The 17,800-nt window shown below is 34.1% G+C and overlaps 25 non-coding genes across 25 annotated transcripts; all 25 read right to left on the bottom strand.

The window, feature by feature from the left end:
* Nucleotides 1–100: 100 nt before the first annotated feature.
* TRNAS-CGA (transfer RNA serine (anticodon CGA)) lies at nt 101–182 on the bottom strand. The gene has a single exon. It is a non-coding gene; the product is annotated as a tRNA-Ser (tRNA).
* Nucleotides 183–386: 204 nt separating this feature from the next.
* TRNAS-UGA (transfer RNA serine (anticodon UGA)) lies at nt 387–469 on the bottom strand. The gene has a single exon. It is a non-coding gene; the product is annotated as a tRNA-Ser (tRNA).
* Nucleotides 470–1,412: 943 nt separating this feature from the next.
* On the bottom strand, nt 1,413–1,494 carry TRNAS-CGA (transfer RNA serine (anticodon CGA)). The gene has a single exon. It is a non-coding gene; the product is annotated as a tRNA-Ser (tRNA).
* A 207-nt stretch (nt 1,495–1,701) lies between these two features.
* TRNAS-UGA (transfer RNA serine (anticodon UGA)) lies at nt 1,702–1,784 on the bottom strand. The gene has a single exon. It is a non-coding gene; the product is annotated as a tRNA-Ser (tRNA).
* Nucleotides 1,785–2,727: 943 nt separating this feature from the next.
* On the bottom strand, nt 2,728–2,809 carry TRNAS-CGA (transfer RNA serine (anticodon CGA)). The gene has a single exon. It is a non-coding gene; the product is annotated as a tRNA-Ser (tRNA).
* Nucleotides 2,810–4,027: 1,218 nt separating this feature from the next.
* TRNAS-UGA (transfer RNA serine (anticodon UGA)) lies at nt 4,028–4,109 on the bottom strand. Its single transcript has one exon. It is a non-coding gene; the product is annotated as a tRNA-Ser (tRNA).
* A 204-nt stretch (nt 4,110–4,313) lies between these two features.
* Nucleotides 4,314–4,395, bottom strand: TRNAS-UGA (transfer RNA serine (anticodon UGA)). Its single transcript has one exon. It is a non-coding gene; the product is annotated as a tRNA-Ser (tRNA).
* Nucleotides 4,396–5,338: 943 nt separating this feature from the next.
* On the bottom strand, nt 5,339–5,420 carry TRNAS-CGA (transfer RNA serine (anticodon CGA)). Its single transcript has one exon. It is a non-coding gene; the product is annotated as a tRNA-Ser (tRNA).
* Nucleotides 5,421–5,627: 207 nt separating this feature from the next.
* On the bottom strand, nt 5,628–5,710 carry TRNAS-UGA (transfer RNA serine (anticodon UGA)). Its single transcript has one exon. It is a non-coding gene; the product is annotated as a tRNA-Ser (tRNA).
* Nucleotides 5,711–6,653: 943 nt separating this feature from the next.
* On the bottom strand, nt 6,654–6,735 carry TRNAS-CGA (transfer RNA serine (anticodon CGA)). Its single transcript has one exon. It is a non-coding gene; the product is annotated as a tRNA-Ser (tRNA).
* A 204-nt stretch (nt 6,736–6,939) lies between these two features.
* TRNAS-UGA (transfer RNA serine (anticodon UGA)) lies at nt 6,940–7,022 on the bottom strand. The gene has a single exon. It is a non-coding gene; the product is annotated as a tRNA-Ser (tRNA).
* Nucleotides 7,023–7,965: 943 nt separating this feature from the next.
* TRNAS-CGA (transfer RNA serine (anticodon CGA)) lies at nt 7,966–8,047 on the bottom strand. The gene has a single exon. It is a non-coding gene; the product is annotated as a tRNA-Ser (tRNA).
* A 207-nt stretch (nt 8,048–8,254) lies between these two features.
* On the bottom strand, nt 8,255–8,337 carry TRNAS-UGA (transfer RNA serine (anticodon UGA)). The gene has a single exon. It is a non-coding gene; the product is annotated as a tRNA-Ser (tRNA).
* A 943-nt stretch (nt 8,338–9,280) lies between these two features.
* Nucleotides 9,281–9,362, bottom strand: TRNAS-CGA (transfer RNA serine (anticodon CGA)). The gene has a single exon. It is a non-coding gene; the product is annotated as a tRNA-Ser (tRNA).
* A 1,218-nt stretch (nt 9,363–10,580) lies between these two features.
* TRNAS-UGA (transfer RNA serine (anticodon UGA)) lies at nt 10,581–10,662 on the bottom strand. Its single transcript has one exon. It is a non-coding gene; the product is annotated as a tRNA-Ser (tRNA).
* Nucleotides 10,663–10,866: 204 nt separating this feature from the next.
* TRNAS-UGA (transfer RNA serine (anticodon UGA)) lies at nt 10,867–10,948 on the bottom strand. The gene has a single exon. It is a non-coding gene; the product is annotated as a tRNA-Ser (tRNA).
* Nucleotides 10,949–11,891: 943 nt separating this feature from the next.
* Nucleotides 11,892–11,973, bottom strand: TRNAS-CGA (transfer RNA serine (anticodon CGA)). The gene has a single exon. It is a non-coding gene; the product is annotated as a tRNA-Ser (tRNA).
* A 207-nt stretch (nt 11,974–12,180) lies between these two features.
* On the bottom strand, nt 12,181–12,263 carry TRNAS-UGA (transfer RNA serine (anticodon UGA)). The gene has a single exon. It is a non-coding gene; the product is annotated as a tRNA-Ser (tRNA).
* A 943-nt stretch (nt 12,264–13,206) lies between these two features.
* TRNAS-CGA (transfer RNA serine (anticodon CGA)) lies at nt 13,207–13,288 on the bottom strand. The gene has a single exon. It is a non-coding gene; the product is annotated as a tRNA-Ser (tRNA).
* Nucleotides 13,289–13,492: 204 nt separating this feature from the next.
* TRNAS-UGA (transfer RNA serine (anticodon UGA)) lies at nt 13,493–13,574 on the bottom strand. The gene has a single exon. It is a non-coding gene; the product is annotated as a tRNA-Ser (tRNA).
* Nucleotides 13,575–14,517: 943 nt separating this feature from the next.
* Nucleotides 14,518–14,599, bottom strand: TRNAS-CGA (transfer RNA serine (anticodon CGA)). Its single transcript has one exon. It is a non-coding gene; the product is annotated as a tRNA-Ser (tRNA).
* Nucleotides 14,600–14,806: 207 nt separating this feature from the next.
* Nucleotides 14,807–14,888, bottom strand: TRNAS-UGA (transfer RNA serine (anticodon UGA)). Its single transcript has one exon. It is a non-coding gene; the product is annotated as a tRNA-Ser (tRNA).
* Nucleotides 14,889–15,831: 943 nt separating this feature from the next.
* Nucleotides 15,832–15,913, bottom strand: TRNAS-CGA (transfer RNA serine (anticodon CGA)). The gene has a single exon. It is a non-coding gene; the product is annotated as a tRNA-Ser (tRNA).
* A 1,229-nt stretch (nt 15,914–17,142) lies between these two features.
* Nucleotides 17,143–17,224, bottom strand: TRNAS-CGA (transfer RNA serine (anticodon CGA)). The gene has a single exon. It is a non-coding gene; the product is annotated as a tRNA-Ser (tRNA).
* Nucleotides 17,225–17,431: 207 nt separating this feature from the next.
* TRNAS-UGA (transfer RNA serine (anticodon UGA)) lies at nt 17,432–17,513 on the bottom strand. Its single transcript has one exon. It is a non-coding gene; the product is annotated as a tRNA-Ser (tRNA).
* Nucleotides 17,514–17,800: the final 287 nt, after the last annotated feature.

Raw genomic sequence — 17,800 nt, 5'->3', positions numbered from 1 at the left:
GTGATTTAGGATGAGACAGTTACATTGTTCAACATAACATATTTTGCTTTTCTACATCTTAAATGCATATTGTGTTTTTAAATAAGTTTGAAAAGCAAAACGCAGCTGGCAGGATTTGAACCTGCACGGGGAAACCCCAATGTATTTCGAGTCCATCGCCTTAACCACTCGGCCACAACTACCTGCACGTTGATTTTGTGATGAGCTTCTGTGGAAAAATAATTGCTTTCCATTTCATGATTGTCATTTAAAACCTGTTGCAATTTCTATTTGGTAGCTGCTATATTAATAGACAAACTATGGGAAATATAATAGCTAGTATAGTCTCCTAGAAAATAAAGGAGTCAAGGAAGTATGTCTGTTTTTGGCGTGCTCGAAAAGCAAGATGTAGCTGGTAGGATTTGAACCTGTGCGGGGAAAACCCCAATGGATTTCAAGTCCATCGCCTTAACCACTCGGCCACAACTACTTCTATACCACTACCAGACATTACCTGGAGTACAAAATAATTTATTATCGTTCTGTTTATTTCATTGGTCCCATGCTTATTTAATGTAGAATTAGCACACCTGCCACTGCACAATCATAAATTTGTTTATTAACATGCATTTTCTCTCATCATTCATTTCATCTCTGCAGATCTCTCAAGATCAAATTTTGCATTCTTTAGTGGCAGTATGGATATTGTGAAAGGCACATCATAGGATTCTGCAAATGTATATGTGAAATAATTAGTTCATAACATCAAGGCTGCAAACTAGGATTAAATCAGGATTAGGATACAATGGTGAGAATGATGGTTTCCAAAAAATATTGATTTAAATTTTACAATTACTGTTTATGTTTTAAAAAGAAACAGCTCATGTCAGTGTTATAGAGATATATTTAAGATTAACTTTAAGATGGGAAAGATTTCCTGAGCTTGGTGGCAATTGTTGATTATGATGAAGATGATAATATGTTCTGGAATGAACAAATAAACTTTGTTATGTATCTTAAAAAGTGGCCGATGGAAATAATTGCAATACATTCACTGTAATTCCACAGATAGCACTACAGTTTAATGATATTTGAAAGTATCTGATATGCACATTTTTTCCTAGTGCTGCTGATTTGTTAATTAAAAGTTTAGTTTTTATTAACAAAACTAATTTTAACTCAGATCTACACATAAATAACCATTACATCATGAAACAGTAAAAAAAAATTGGAGATGGTTTAATGACATGTTCCTAAAATGCAGGAAGAGCCTCACTGTCTTAGATCACGTGCTTCAAAAAGCAGTCCATTGTGAAATAGGATGCAGGTGAAGGTGATTTAGGATGAGACAGTTACATTGTTCAACATAACATATTTTGCTTTTCTACATCTTAAATGCATATTGTGTTTTTAAATAAGTTTGAAAAGCAAAATGTAGCTGGTAGGATTTGAACCTGCGCGGGGAAACCCCAATGTATTTCGAGTCCATCGCCTTAACCACTCGGCCACAACTACCTGCACGTTGATTTTGTGATGAGCTTCTGTGGAAAAATAATTGCTTTCCATTTCATGATTGTCATTTAAAACCTGTTGCAATTTCTATTTGGTAGCTGCTATATTAATAGACAAACTATGGGAAATATAATAGCTAGTATAGTTTCCTAGAAAATAAAGGAGTCAAGGAAGTATGATCTCTGTTTTTGACATGCTCGAAAAGCAAGACTTAGCTGGCAGGATTTGAACCTGCACGGGGAAAACCCCAATGGATTTCAAGTCCATCGCCTTAACCACTCGGCCACAACTACTTCTATACCACTACCAGACATTACCTGGAATACAAAATAATTTATTATCGTTCTGCTTATTTCATTGGTCCCATGCTTATTTAATGTAGAATTAGCACACCTGCCACTGCACAATCATAAATTTGTTTATTAACATGCATTTTCTCTCATCATTCATTTCATCTCTGCAGATCTCTCAAGATCAAATTTTGCATTCTTTAGTGGCAGTATGGATATTGTGAAAGGCACATCATAGGATTCTGCAAATGTATATGTGAAATAATTAGTTCATAACATCAAGGCTGCAAACTAGGATTAAATCAGGATTAGGATACAATGGTGAGAATGATGGTTTCCAAAAAATATTGATTAAAATTTTTCAATTACTGTTTATGTTTTAAAAAGAAACAGCTCAAGTCAGTGTTATAGAGATATATTTAAGATTAACTTTAAGATGGGAAAGATTTCCTGAGCTTGGTGGCAATTGTTGATTATGATGAAGATGATAATATGTTCTGGAATGAACAAATAAACTTTGTTATGTATCTTAAAAAGTGGCCGATGGAAATAATTGCAATACATTCACTGTAATTCCACAGATAGCACTACAGTTTTGTGATATTTGAAAGTATCTGATATGCACATTTCTTCCTAGTGCTGCTGATTTGTTAATTAAAAGTTTAGTTTTTATTAACAAAACTAATTTTAACTCAGATCTACACATAAATAACCATTACATCATGAAACAGTAAAAAAAAATTGGAGATGGTTTAATGACATGTTCCTAAAATGCAGGAAGAGCCTCACTGTCTTAGATCACGTGCTTCAAAAAGCAGTCCATTGTGAAATAGGATGCAGGTGAAGGTGATTTAGGATGAGACAGTTACATTGTTCAACATAACATATTTTGCTTTTCTACATCTTAAATGCATATTGTGTTTTTAAATAAGTTTGAAAAGCAAAACGCAGCTGGCAGGATTTGAACCTGCACGGGGAAACCCCAATGTATTTCGAGTCCATCGCCTTAACCACTCGGCCACAACTACCTGCACGTTGATTTTGTGATGAGCTTCTGTGGAAAAATAATTGCTTTCCATTTCATGATTGTCATTTAAAACCTGTTGCAATTTCTATTTGGTAGCTGCTATATTAATAGACAAACTATGGGAAATATAATAGCTAGTATAGTTTCCTAGAAAATAAAGGAGTCAAGGAAGTATGATCTCTGTTTTTGACACGCTCGAAAAGCAAGACTTAGCTGGCAGGATTTGAACCCCAATGGATTTCAAGTCCCCCGCCTTAACCACTCGGCCACAACTACTTCTATACCACTACCAGACATTACCTGGAATACAAAATAATTTATTATCGTTCTGCTTATTTCATTGGTCCCATGCTTATTTAATGTAGAATTAGCACACCTGCCACTGCACAATCATAAATTTGTTTATTAACATGCATTTTCTCTCATCATTCATTTCATCTCTGCAGATCTCTCAAGATCAAATTTTGCATTCTTTAGTGGCAGTATGGATATTGTGAAAGGCACATCATAGGATTCTGCAAATGTATATGTGAAATAATTAGTTCATAACATCAAGGCTGCAAACTAGGATTAAATCAGGATTAGGATACAATGGTGAGAATGATGGTTTCCAAAAAATATTGATTTAAATTTTTCAATTACTGTTTAAGTTTTAAAAAGAAACAGCTCATGTCAGTGTTATAGAGATATATTTAAGATTAACTTTAAGATGGGAAAGATTTCCTGAGCTTGGTGGCAATTGTTGATTATGATGAAGATGATAATATGTTCTGGAATGAACAAATAAACTTTGTTATGTATCTTAAAAAGTGGCCGATGGAAATAATTGCAATACATTCACTGTAATTCCACAGATAGCACTACAGTTTAATGATATTTGAAAGTATCTGATATGCACATTTTTTCCTAGTGCTGCTGATTTGTTAATTAAAAGTTTAGTTTTTATTAACAAAACTAATTTTAACTCAGATCTACACATAAATAACCATTACATCATGAAACAGTAAAAAAAAATTGGAGATGGTTTAATGACATGTTCCTAAAATGCAGGAAGAGCCTCACTGTCTTAGATCACGTGCTTCAAAAAGCAGTCCATTGTGAAATAGGATGCAGGTGAAGGTGATTTAGGATGAGACAGTTACATTGTTCAACATAACATATTTTGCTTTTCTACATCTTAAATGCATATTGTGTTTTTAAATAAGTTTGAAAAGCAAAACGCAGCTGGCAGGATTTGAACCTGCACGGGGAAACCCCAATGTATTTCAAGTCCATCGCCTTAACCACTCGGCCACAACTACCTGCACGTTGATTTTGTGATGAGCTTCTGTGGAAAAATAATTGCTTTCCATTTCATGATTGTCATTTAAAACCTGTTGCAATTTCTATTTGGTAGCTGCTATATTAATAGACAAACTATGGGAAATATAATAGCTAGTATAGTCTCCTAGAAAATAAAGGAGTCAAGGAAGTATGTCTGTTTTTGGCGTGCTCGAAAAGCAAGATGTAGCTGGTAGGATTTGAACCTGTGCGGGGAAACCCCAATGGATTTCAAGTCCCCCGCCTTAACCACTCGGCCACAACTACTTCTATACCACTACCAGACATTACCTGGAGTACAAAATAATTTATTATCGTTCTGTTTATTTCATTGGTCCCATGCTTATTTAATGTAGAATTAGCACACCTGCCACTGCACAATCATAAATTTGTTTATTAACATGCATTTTCTCTCATCATTCATTTCATCTCTGCAGATCTCTCAAGATCAAATTTTGCATTCTTTAGTGGCAGTATGGATATTGTGAAAGGCACATCATAGGATTCTGCAAATGTATATGTGAAATAATTAGTTCATAACATCAAGGCTGCAAACTAGGATTAAATCAGGATTAGGATACAATGGTGAGAATGATGGTTTCCAAAAAATATTGATTTAAATTTTTCAATTACTGTTTATGTTTTAAAAAGAAACAGCTCATGTCAGTGTTATAGAGATATATTTAAGATTAACTTTAAGATGGGAAAGATTTCCTGAGCTTGGTGGCAATTGTTGATTATGATGAAGATGATAATATGTTCTGGAATGAACAAATAAACTTTGTTATGTATCTTAAAAAGTGGCCGATGGAAATAATTGCAATACATTCACTGTAATTCCACAGATAGCACTACAGTTTAATGATATTTGAAAGTATCTGATATGCACATTTTTTCCTAGTGCTGCTGATTTGTTAATTAAAAGTTTAGTTTTTATTAACAAAACTAATTTTAACTCAGATCTACACATAAATAACCATTACATCATGAAACAGTAAAAAAAAATTGGAGATGGTTTAATGACATGTTCCTAAAATGCAGGAAGAGCCTCACTGTCTTAGATCACGTGCTTCAAAAAGCAGTCCATTGTGAAATAGGATGCAGGTGAAGGTGATTTAGGATGAGACAGTTACATTGTTCAACATAACATATTTTGCTTTTCCACATCTTAAATGCATATAGTGTTTTTAAATAAGTTTGAAAAGCAAAATGTAGCTGGCAGGATTTGAATCTGCGCGGGGAAACCCCAATGTATTTCGAGTCCATCGCCTTAACCACTCGGCCACAACTACCTGCACGTTGATTTTGTGATGAGCTTCTGTGGAAAAATAATTGCTTTCCATTTCATGATTGTCATTTAAAACCTGTTGCAATTTCTATTTGGTAGCTGCTATATTAATAGACAAACTATGGGAAATATAATAGCTAGTATAGTTTCCTAGAAAATAAAGGAGTCAAGGAAGTATGATCTCTGTTTTTGACATGCTCGAAAAGCAAGACTTAGCTGGCAGGATTTGAACCTGCGCGGGGAAAACCCCAATGGATTTCAAGTCCATCGCCTTAACCACTCGGCCACAACTACTTCTATACCACTACCAGACATTACCTGGAATACAAAATAATTTATTATCGTTCTGCTTATTTCATTGGTCCCATGCTTATTTAATGTAGAATTAGCACACCTGCCACTGCACAATCATAAATTTGTTTATTAACATGCATTTTCTCTCATCATTCATTTCATCTCTGCAGATCTCTCAAGATCAAATTTTGCATTCTTTAGTGGCAGTATGGATATTGTGAAAGGCACATCATAGGATTCTGCAAATGTATATGTGAAATAATTAGTTCATAACATCAAGGCTGCAAACTAGGATTAAATCAGGATTAGGATACAATGGTGAGAATGATGGTTTCCAAAAAATATTGATTTAAATTTTTCAATTACTGTTTATGTTTTAAAAAGAAACAGCTCAAGTCAGTGTTATAGAGATATATTTAAGATTAACTTTAAGATGGGAAAGATTTCCTGAGCTTGGTGGCAATTGTTGATTATGATGAAGATGATAATATGTTCTGGAATGAACAAATAAAAATTGTTATGTATCTTAAAAAGTGGCCGATGGAAATAATTGCAATACATTCACTGTAATTCCACAGATAGCACTACAGTTTTGTGATATTTGAAAGTATCTGATATGCACATTTCTTCCTAGTGCTGCTGATTTGTTAATTAAAAGTTTAGTTTTTATTAACAAAACTAATTTTAACTCAGATCTACACATAAATAACCATTACATCATGAAACAGTAAAAAAAAATTGGAGATGGTTTAATGACATGTTCCTAAAATGCAGGAAGAGCCTCACTGTCTTAGATCACGTGCTTCAAAAAGCAGTCCATTGTGAAATAGGATGCAGGTGAAGGTGATTTAGGATGAGACAGTTACATTGTTCAACATAACATATTTTGCTTTTCTACATCTTAAATGCATATTGTGTTTTTAAATAAGTTTGAAAAGCAAAACGCAGCTGGCAGGATTTGAACCTGCACGGGGAAACCCCAATGTATTTCGAGTCCATCGCCTTAACCACTCGGCCACAACTACCTGCACGTTGATTTTGTGATGAGCTTCTGTGGAAAAATAATTGCTTTCCATTTCATGATTGTCATTTAAAACCTGTTGCAATTTCTATTTGGTAGCTGCTATATTAATAGACAAACTATGGGAAATATAATAGCTAGTATAGTCTCCTAGAAAATAAAGGAGTCAAGGAAGTATGTCTGTTTTTGGCGTGCTCGAAAAGCAAGATGTAGCTGGTAGGATTTGAACCTGTGCGGGGAAAACCCCAATGGATTTCAAGTCCATCGCCTTAACCACTCGGCCACAACTACTTCTATACCACTACCAGACATTACCTGGAGTACAAAATAATTTATTATCGTTCTGTTTATTTCATTGGTCCCATGCTTATTTAATGTAGAATTAGCACACCTGCCACTGCACAATCATAAATTTGTTTATTAACATGCATTTTCTCTCATCATTCATTTCATCTCTGCAGATCTCTCAAGATCAAATTTTGCATTCTTTAGTGGCAGTATGGATATTGTGAAAGGCACATCATAGGATTCTGCAAATGTATATGTGAAATAATTAGTTCATAACATCAAGGCTGCAAACTAGGATTAAATCAGGATTAGGATACAATGGTGAGAATGATGGTTTCCAAAAAATATTGATTTAAATTTTACAATTACTGTTTATGTTTTAAAAAGAAACAGCTCATGTCAGTGTTATAGAGATATATTTAAGATTAACTTTAAGATGGGAAAGATTTCCTGAGCTTGGTGGCAATTGTTGATTATGATGAAGATGATAATATGTTCTGGAATGAACAAATAAACTTTGTTATGTATCTTAAAAAGTGGCCGATGGAAATAATTGCAATACATTCACTGTAATTCCACAGATAGCACTACAGTTTAATGATATTTGAAAGTATCTGATATGCACATTTTTTCCTAGTGCTGCTGATTTGTTAATTAAAAGTTTAGTTTTTATTAACAAAACTAATTTTAACTCAGATCTACACATAAATAACCATTACATCATGAAACAGTAAAAAAAAATTGGAGATGGTTTAATGACATGTTCCTAAAATGCAGGAAGAGCCTCACTGTCTTAGATCACGTGCTTCAAAAAGCAGTCCATTGTGAAATAGGATGCAGGTGAAGGTGATTTAGGATGAGACAGTTACATTGTTCAACATAACATATTTTGCTTTTCTACATCTTAAATGCATATTGTGTTTTTAAATAAGTTTGAAAAGCAAAATGTAGCTGATAGGATTTGAACCTGCGCGGGGAAACCCCAATGTATTTCGAGTCCATCGCCTTAACCACTCGGCCACAACTACCTGCACGTTGATTTTGTGATGAGCTTCTGTGGAAAAATAATTGCTTTCCATTTCATGATTGTCATTTAAAACCTGTTGCAATTTCTATTTGGTAGCTGCTATATTAATAGACAAACTATGGGAAATATAATAGCTAGTATAGTTTCCTAGAAAATAAAGGAGTCAAGGAAGTATGATCTCTGTTTTTGACATGCTCGAAAAGCAAGACTTAGCTGGCAGGATTTGAACCTGCACGGGGAAAACCCCAATGGATTTCAAGTCCATCGCCTTAACCACTCGGCCACAACTACTTCTATACCACTACCAGACATTACCTGGAATACAAAATAATTTATTATCGTTCTGCTTATTTCATTGGTCCCATGCTTATTTAATGTAGAATTAGCACACCTGCCACTGCACAATCATAAATTTGTTTATTAACATGCATTTTCTCTCATCATTCATTTCATCTCTGCAGATCTCTCAAGATCAAATTTTGCATTCTTTAGTGGCAGTATGGATATTGTGAAAGGCACATCATAGGATTCTGCAAATGTATATGTGAAATAATTAGTTCATAACATCAAGGCTGCAAACTAGGATTAAATCAGGATTAGGATACAATGGTGAGAATGATGGTTTCCAAAAAATATTGATTAAAATTTTTCAATTACTGTTTATGTTTTAAAAAGAAACAGCTCAAGTCAGTGTTATAGAGATATATTTAAGATTAACTTTAAGATGGGAAAGATTTCCTGAGCTTGGTGGCAATTGTTGATTATGATGAAGATGATAATATGTTCTGGAATGAACAAATAAACTTTGTTATGTATCTTAAAAAGTGGCCGATGGAAATAATTGCAATACATTCACTGTAATTCCACAGATAGCACTACAGTTTTGTGATATTTGAAAGTATCTGATATGCACATTTCTTCCTAGTGCTGCTGATTTGTTAATTAAAAGTTTAGTTTTTATTAACAAAACTAATTTTAACTCAGATCTACACATAAATAACCATTACATCATGAAACAGTAAAAAAAAATTGGAGATGGTTTAATGACATGTTCCTAAAATGCAGGAAGAGCCTCACTGTCTTAGATCACGTGCTTCAAAAAGCAGTCCATTGTGAAATAGGATGCAGGTGAAGGTGATTTAGGATGAGACAGTTACATTGTTCAACATAACATATTTTGCTTTTCTACATCTTAAATGCATATTGTGTTTTTAAATAAGTTTGAAAAGCAAAACGCAGCTGGCAGGATTTGAACCTGCACGGGGAAACCCCAATGTATTTCGAGTCCATCGCCTTAACCACTCGGCCACAACTACCTGCACGTTGATTTTGTGATGAGCTTCTGTGGAAAAATAATTGCTTTCCATTTCATGATTGTCATTTAAAACCTGTTGCAATTTCTATTTGGTAGCTGCTATATTAATAGACAAACTATGGGAAATATAATAGCTAGTATAGTTTCCTAGAAAATAAAGGAGTCAAGGAAGTATGATCTCTGTTTTTGACACGCTCGAAAAGCAAGACTTAGCTGGCAGGATTTGAACCCCAATGGATTTCAAGTCCCCCGCCTTAACCACTCGGCCACAACTACTTCTATACCACTACCAGACATTACCTGGAATACAAAATAATTTATTATCGTTCTGCTTATTTCATTGGTCCCATGCTTATTTAATGTAGAATTAGCACACCTGCCACTGCACAATCATAAATTTGTTTATTAACATGCATTTTCTCTCATCATTCATTTCATCTCTGCAGATCTCTCAAGATCAAATTTTGCATTCTTTAGTGGCAGTATGGATATTGTGAAAGGCACATCATAGGATTCTGCAAATGTATATGTGAAATAATTAGTTCATAACATCAAGGCTGCAAACTAGGATTAAATCAGGATTAGGATACAATGGTGAGAATGATGGTTTCCAAAAAATATTGATTTAAATTTTTCAATTACTGTTTAAGTTTTAAAAAGAAACAGCTCATGTCAGTGTTATAGAGATATATTTAAGATTAACTTTAAGATGGGAAAGATTTCCTGAGCTTGGTGGCAATTGTTGATTATGATGAAGATGATAATATGTTCTGGAATGAACAAATAAACTTTGTTATGTATCTTAAAAAGTGGCCGATGGAAATAATTGCAATACATTCACTGTAATTCCACAGATAGCACTACAGTTTAATGATATTTGAAAGTATCTGATATGCACATTTTTTCCTAGTGCTGCTGATTTGTTAATTAAAAGTTTAGTTTTTATTAACAAAACTAATTTTAACTCAGATCTACACATAAATAACCATTACATCATGAAACAGTAAAAAAAAATTGGAGATGGTTTAATGACATGTTCCTAAAATGCAGGAAGAGCCTCACTGTCTTAGATCACGTGCTTCAAAAAGCAGTCCATTGTGAAATAGGATGCAGGTGAAGGTGATTTAGGATGAGACAGTTACATTGTTCAACATAACATATTTTGCTTTTCTACATCTTAAATGCATATTGTGTTTTTAAATAAGTTTGAAAAGCAAAACGCAGCTGGCAGGATTTGAACCTGCACGGGGAAACCCCAATGTATTTCAAGTCCATCGCCTTAACCACTCGGCCACAACTACCTGCACGTTGATTTTGTGATGAGCTTCTGTGGAAAAATAATTGCTTTCCATTTCATGATTGTCATTTAAAACCTGTTGCAATTTCTATTTGGTAGCTGCTATATTAATAGACAAACTATGGGAAATATAATAGCTAGTATAGTCTCCTAGAAAATAAAGGAGTCAAGGAAGTATGTCTGTTTTTGGCGTGCTCGAAAAGCAAGATGTAGCTGGTAGGATTTGAACCTGTGCGGGGAAACCCCAATGGATTTCAAGTCCCCCGCCTTAACCACTCGGCCACAACTACTTCTATACCACTACCAGACATTACCTGGAGTACAAAATAATTTATTATCGTTCTGTTTATTTCATTGGTCCCATGCTTATTTAATGTAGAATTAGCACACCTGCCACTGCACAATCATAAATTTGTTTATTAACATGCATTTTCTCTCATCATTCATTTCATCTCTGCAGATCTCTCAAGATCAAATTTTGCATTCTTTAGTGGCAGTATGGATATTGTGAAAGGCACATCATAGGATTCTGCAAATGTATATGTGAAATAATTAGTTCATAACATCAAGGCTGCAAACTAGGATTAAATCAGGATTAGGATACAATGGTGAGAATGATGGTTTCCAAAAAATATTGATTTAAATTTTTCAATTACTGTTTATGTTTTAAAAAGAAACAGCTCATGTCAGTGTTATAGAGATATATTTAAGATTAACTTTAAGATGGGAAAGATTTCCTGAGCTTGGTGGCAATTGTTGATTATGATGAAGATGATAATATGTTCTGGAATGAACAAATAAACTTTGTTATGTATCTTAAAAAGTGGCCGATGGAAATAATTGCAATACATTCACTGTAATTCCACAGATAGCACTACAGTTTAATGATATTTGAAAGTATCTGATATGCACATTTTTTCCTAGTGCTGCTGATTTGTTAATTAAAAGTTTAGTTTTTATTAACAAAACTAATTTTAACTCAGATCTACACATAAATAACCATTACATCATGAAACAGTAAAAAAAAATTGGAGATGGTTTAATGACATGTTCCTAAAATGCAGGAAGAGCCTCACTGTCTTAGATCACGTGCTTCAAAAAGCAGTCCATTGTGAAATAGGATGCAGGTGAAGGTGATTTAGGATGAGACAGTTACATTGTTCAACATAACATATTTTGCTTTTCCACATCTTAAATGCATATAGTGTTTTTAAATAAGTTTGAAAAGCAAAATGTAGCTGGCAGGATTTGAATCTGCGCGGGGAAACCCCAATGTATTTCGAGTCCATCGCCTTAACCACTCGGCCACAACTACCTGCACGTTGATTTTGTGATGAGCTTCTGTGGAAAAATAATTGCTTTCCATTTCATGATTGTCATTTAAAACCTGTTGCAATTTCTATTTGGTAGCTGCTATATTAATAGACAAACTATGGGAAATATAATAGCTAGTATAGTTTCCTAGAAAATAAAGGAGTCAAGGAAGTATGATCTCTGTTTTTGACATGCTCGAAAAGCAAGACTTAGCTGGCAGGATTTGAACCTGCGCGGGGAAAACCCCAATGGATTTCAAGTCCATCGCCTTAACCACTCGGCCACAACTACTTCTATACCACTACCAGACATTACCTGGAATACAAAATAATTTATTATCGTTCTGCTTATTTCATTGGTCCCATGCTTATTTAATGTAGAATTAGCACACCTGCCACTGCACAATCATAAATTTGTTTATTAACATGCATTTTCTCTCATCATTCATTTCATCTCTGCAGATCTCTCAAGATCAAATTTTGCATTCTTTAGTGGCAGTATGGATATTGTGAAAGGCACATCATAGGATTCTGCAAATGTATATGTGAAATAATTAGTTCATAACATCAAGGCTGCAAACTAGGATTAAATCAGGATTAGGATACAATGGTGAGAATGATGGTTTCCAAAAAATATTGATTTAAATTTTTCAATTACTGTTTATGTTTTAAAAAGAAACAGCTCAAGTCAGTGTTATAGAGATATATTTAAGATTAACTTTAAGATGGGAAAGATTTCCTGAGCTTGGTGGCAATTGTTGATTATGATGAAGATGATAATATGTTCTGGAATGAACAAATAAAAATTGTTATGTATCTTAAAAAGTGGCCGATGGAAATAATTGCAATACATTCACTGTAATTCCACAGATAGCACTACAGTTTTGTGATATTTGAAAGTATCTGATATGCACATTTCTTCCTAGTGCTGCTGATTTGTTAATTAAAAGTTTAGTTTTTATTAACAAAACTAATTTTAACTCAGATCTACACATAAATAACCATTACATCATGAAACAGTAAAAAAAAATTGGAGATGGTTTAATGACATGTTCCTAAAATGCAGGAAGAGCCTCACTGTCTTAGATCACGTGCTTCAAAAAGCAGTCCATTGTGAAATAGGATGCAGGTGAAGGTGATTTAGGATGAGACAGTTACATTGTTCAACATAACATATTTTGCTTTTCTACATCTTAAATGCATATTGTGTTTTTAAATAAGTTTGAAAAGCAAAACGCAGCTGGCAGGATTTGAACCTGCACGGGGAAACCCCAATGTATTTCGAGTCCATCACCTTAACCACTCGGCCACAACTACCTGCACGTTGATTTTGTGATGAGCTTCTGTGGAAAAATAATTGCTTTCCATTTCATGATTGTCATTTAAAACCTGTTGCAATTTCTATTTGGTAGCTGCTATATTAATAGACAAACTATGGGAAATATAATAGCTAGTATAGTCTCCTAGAAAATAAAGGAGTCAAGGAAGTATGTCTGTTTTTGGCGTGCTCGAAAAGCAAGGTGTAGCTGGTAGGATTTGAACCTGTGCGGGGAAACCCCAATGGATTTCAAGTCCCCCGCCTTAACCACTCGGCCACAACTACTTCTATACCACTACCAGACATTACCTGGAATACAAAATAATTTATTATCGTTCTGCTTATTTCATTGGTCCCATGCTTATTTAATGTAGAATTAGCACACCTGCCACTGCACAATCATAAATTTGTTTATTAACATGCATTTTCTCTCATCATTCATTTCATCTCTGCAGATCTCTCAAGATCAAATTTTGCATTCTTTAGTGGCAGTATGGATATTGTGAAAGGCACATCATAGGATTCTGCAAATGTATATGTGAAATAATTAGTTCATAACATCAAGGCTGCAAACTAGGATTAAATTAGGATTAGGATACAATGGTGAGAATGATGGTTTCCAAAAAATATTGATTTAAATTTTTCAATTACTGTTTATGTTTTAAAAAGAAACAGCTCAAGTCAGTGTTATAGAGATATATTTAAGATTAACTTTAAGATGGGAAAGATTTCCTGAGCTTGGTGGCAATTGTTGATTATGATGAAGATGATAATATGTTCTGGAATGAACAAATAAACTTTGTTATGTATCTTAAAAAGTGGCCGATGGAAATAATTGCAATACATTCACTGTAATTCCACAGATAGCACTACAGTTTTGTGATATTTGAAAGTATCTGATATGCACATTTCTTCCTAGTGCTGCTGATTTGTTAATTAAAAGTTTAGTTTTTATTAAGAAAACTAATTTTAACTCAGATCTACACATAAATAACCATTACATCATGAAACAGTAAAAAAAAATTGGAGATGGTTTAATGACATGTTCCTAAAATGCAGGAAGAGCCTCACTGTCTTAGATCACGTGCTTCAAAAAGCAGTCCATTGTGAAATAGGATGCAGGTGAAGGTGATTTAGGATGAGACAGTTACATTGTTCAACATAACATATTTTGCTTTTCTACATCTTAAATGCATATTGTGTTTTTAAATAAGTTTGAAAAGCAAAACGCAGCTGGCAGGATATGAACCTGCACGGGGAAACCCCAATGTATTTCGAGTCCATCGCCTTAACCACTCGGCCACAACTACCTGCACGTTGATTTTGTGATGAGCTTCTGTGGAAAAATAATTGCTTTCCATTTCATGATTGTCATTTAAAACCTGTTGCAATTTCTATTTGGTAGCTGCTATATTAATAGACAAACTATGGGAAATATAATAGCTAGTATAGTTTCCTAGAAAATAAAGGAGTCAAGGAAGTATGATCTCTGTTTTTGACACGCTCGAAAAGCAAGACTTAGCTGGCAGGATTTGAACCTGCGCGGGGAAACCCCAATGGATTTCAAGTCCCCCGCCTTAACCACTCGGCCACAACTACTTCTATACCACTACCAGACATTACCTGGAGTACAAAATAATTTATTATCGTTCTGTTTATTTCATTGGTCCCATGCTTATTTAATGTAGAATTAGCACACCTGCCACTGCACAATCATAAATTTGTTTATTAACATGCATTTTCTCTCATCATTCATTTCATCTCTGCAGATCTCTCAAGATCAAATTTTGCATTCTTTAGTGGCAGTATGGATATTGTGAAAGGCACATCATAGGATTCTGCAAATGTATATGTGAAATAATTAGTTCATAACATCAAGGCTGCAAACTAGGATTAAATCAGGATTAGGATACAATGGTGAGAATGATGGTTTCCAAAAAATATTGATTTAAATTTTTCAATTACTGTTTATGTTTTAAAAAGAAACAGCTCATGTCAGTGTTATAGAGATATATTTAAGATTAACTTTAAGATGGGAAAGATTTCCTGAGCTTGGTGGCAATTGTTGATTATGATGAAGATGATAATATGTTCTGGAATGAACAAATAAACTTTGTTATGTATCTTAAAAAGTGGCCGATGGAAATAATTGCAATACATTCACTGTAATTCCACAGATAGCACTACAGTTTAATGATATTTGAAAGTATCTGATATGCACATTTTTTCCTAGTGCTGCTGATTTGTTAATTAAAAGTTTAGTTTTTATTAACAAAACTAATTTTAACTCAGATCTACACATAAATAACCATTACATCATGAAACAGTAAAAAAAAATTGGAGATGGTTTAATGACATGTTCCTAAAATGCAGGAAGAGCCTCACTGTCTTAGATCACGTGCTTCAAAAAGCAGTCCATTGTGAAATAGGATGCAGGTGAAGGTGATTTAGGATGAGACAGTTACATTGTTCAACATAACATATTTTGCTTTTCTACATCTTAAATGCATATTGTGTTTTTAAATAAGTTTGAAAAGCAAAACGCAGCTGGCAGGATTTGAACCTGCACGGGGAAACCCCAATGTATTTCGAGTCCATCGCCTTAACCACTCGGCCACAACTACCTGCACGTTGATTTTGTGATGAGCTTCTGTGGAAAAATAATTGCTTTCCATTTCATGATTGTCATTTAAAACCTGTTGCAATTTCTATTTGGTAGCTGCTATATTAATAGACAAACTATGGGAAATATAATAGCTAGTATAGTCTCCTAGAAAATAAAGGAGTCAAGGAAGTATGTCTGTTTTTGGCGTGCTCGAAAAGCAAGATGTAGCTGGTAGGATTTGAACCTGTGCGGGGACACCCGAATGGATTTCAAGTCCCCCGCCTTAACCACTCGGCCACAACTACTTCTATACCACTACCAGACATTACCTGAAGTACAAAATAATTTATTATCGTTCTGTTTATTTCATTGGTCCCATGCTTATTTAATGTAGAATTAGCACACCTGCCACTGCACAATCATAAATTTGTTTATTAACATGCATTTTCTCTCATCATTCATTTCATCTCTGCAGATCTCTCAAGATCAAATTTTGCATTCTTTAGTGGCAGTATGGATATTGTGAAAGGCACATCATAGGATTCTGCAAATGTATATGTGAAATAATTAGTTCATAACATCAAGGCTGCAAACTAGGATTAAATCAGGATTAGGATACAATGGTGAGAATGATGGTTTCCAAAAAATATTGATTTAAATTTTTCAATTACTGTTTATGTTTTAAAAAGAAACAGCTCATGTCAGTGTTATAGAGATATATTTAAGATTAACTTTAAGATGGGAAAGATTTCCTGAGCTTGGTGGCAATTGTTGATTATGATGAAGATGATAATATGTTCTGGAATGAACAAATAAACTTTGTTATGTATCTTAAAAAGTGGCCGATGGAAATAATTGCAATACATTCACTGTAATTCCACAGATAGCACTACAGTTTAATGATATTTGAAAGTATCTGATATGCACATTTTTTCCTAGTGCTGCTGATTTGTTAATTAAAAGTTTAGTTTTTATTAACAAAACTAATTTTAACTCAGATCTACACATAAATAACCATTACATCATGAAACAGTAAAAAAAAATTGGAGATGGTTTAATGACATGTTCCTAAAATGCAGGAAGAGCCTCACTGTCTTAGATCACGTGCTTCAAAAAGCAGTCCATTGTGAAATAGGATGCAGGTGAAGGTGATTTAGGATGAGACAGTTACATTGTTCAACATAACATATTTTGCTTTTCTACATCTTAAATGCATATTGTGTTTTTAAATAAGTTTGAAAAGCAAAACGTAGCTGGCAGGATTTGAACCTGCGCGGGGAAACCCCAATGTATTTCGAGTCCATCGCCTTAACCACTCGGCCACAACTACCTGCACGTTGATTTTGTGATGAGCTTCTGTGGAAAAATAATTGCTTTCCATTTCATGATTGTCATTTAAAACCTGTTGCAATTTCTATTTGGTAGCTGCTATATTAATAGACAAACTATGGGAAATATAATAGCTAGTATAGTTTCTTAGAAAATAAAGGAGTCAAGGAAGTATGATCTCTGTTTTTGACACGCTCGAAAAGCAAGACTTAGCTGGCAGGATTTGAACCTGCACGGGGAAACCCCAATGGATTTCAAGTCCATCGCCTTAACCACTCGGCCACAACTACTTCTATTCCACTACCAGACATTACCTGGAGTACAAAATAATTTATTATCGTTCTGTTTATTTCATTGGTCCCATGCTTATTTAATGTAGAATTAGCACACCTGCCACTGCACAATCATAAATTTGTTTATTAACATGCATTTTCTCTCATCATTCATTTCATCTCTGCAGATCTCTCAAGATCAAATTTTGCATTCTTTAGTGGCAGTATGGATATTGTGAAAGGCACATCATAGGATTCTGCAAATGTATATGTGAAATAATTAGTTCATAACATCAAGGCTGCAA

This window comes from Taudactylus pleione, unplaced genomic scaffold (assembly GCF_031769625.1).
Source record: "Taudactylus pleione unplaced genomic scaffold, aTauple2 ptg000085l, whole genome shotgun sequence".
NCBI classification, from domain to species: Eukaryota; Metazoa; Chordata; class Amphibia; order Anura; family Myobatrachidae; genus Taudactylus; species Taudactylus pleione.
Note: the sequence above shows the minus strand (reverse complement) of the source record. Positions and strands in the feature narration are given on the sequence as shown.